We start from the raw sequence: 1484 nt of genomic DNA on the forward strand, positions 1-1484 counted from the left end.
TATCTCTCTCTCTCTCTCTCTCTCTCTCTCTCTCTCTCTCTCTCTCTCTCTCTCTCTCTCTCTCTCTCTCTCTCTCACCTTACTACATATAGATACATGTGTTGCATTTTAAATTGCGTATTGTAATCGGGTATATATATATATATATATATATATATATATATATATATATATATATATATATATATATATATATATACTGTGTATGTATGTACAAAACAAACACACATACACACTCACGCGCATATATATATATATATATATATATATATATATATATATATATATATATATATATATATATATATACATAGTGTATTTGTTTACTCAATAATATGAACTTTGCCATAATATATATATAAGTTTGCCATAGAGTATTAAAAAATTTGGAAGATATATTTTACATTTGCATTTGACCTTGTGTTACCTAATGAAGATTTTCATCAGTTCACACCAAATTCTAGAGATGTGGGATTATATTGGAAATCTCACTGTCTCGCAATCTATGTGTCTTGAGTTCGAGCCCCCTTCAAGCCAAATAGTTACTAGTAGTGCTAGTAACATCATGGCTCTTATCAACTATGAATGGATGCTTGTGTTGGAGTCTGTAAGGCTACATGGCTGAGTCATCATCAGCCATTGCCTGGTGCTCCCTGGTCCTAACTTGAATGGAGAGGACCTTGGGGAGTTGATTATATTAATGGTAGGTCTTTAGTACATTATCCTGTCCCCTCCCTTTGCCGCTCTTGAGCGACATTTAAAGGCGAAATTCTCACACAATCTAATTGACAGACAGACAAATTGAAAGATATGTTCTCCTCCAACCCTCATAAGGGACCTTTAAAAGCTAAGGGTTGTGGCCTGATTAGTAACGTCTCTGTTTGGTGTTTTCCAGACGGGGGTTCGAGTCCCGCTCAGATTCGTTAGTGCCATTAGTGTCTGCGACCTTACCATCCTTGTGAGCTAAGGTTTGTGGGGTTTGGGGAAGCCTATAGGTCCATCTGCAGAGTCATCAGCAGCCACTGCCTGGCCGTCCCTGGTCCTAGCTTGGGTGGAGAGGAGGCTTGGGCGCTAATCATATAATATATGGTCAGTCTCTAAGGGATTGTCCTAATTGCTAGGGCAACGTCACTGTCCCTTGTCTCTGCCATTCATGAGAGACCTTTAAACCTTTAAACAATGTAAATGACAGAGAGCAGACAGACTATAAAACATGGCCTCCTGAACAGTTAATAACTCTAGATAAAGCTTTCTAACTGACTTAATTAATGCATATCGTTGTTAATGTCTGGTCACAGACAAATGCTGATGCAAGAAATCTAAATCTGCATCAGTCATGGCTAGACACAGAAATATCCTCTTGGGAACTTGAAGAGTTTTTGATAAAAGTGGTTCAGATATGCTTGGCTAAGCTGCAGACGAAGTCTTTTAGATTCCACTTACTTTTATCTCATAAGTGTTGCAGTAGATAACAAGAACTGCTT

Source organism: Palaemon carinicauda, chromosome 23 (assembly GCF_036898095.1).
Source record: "Palaemon carinicauda isolate YSFRI2023 chromosome 23, ASM3689809v2, whole genome shotgun sequence".
Lineage (NCBI taxonomy): Eukaryota > Metazoa > Arthropoda > Malacostraca > Decapoda > Palaemonidae > Palaemon > Palaemon carinicauda.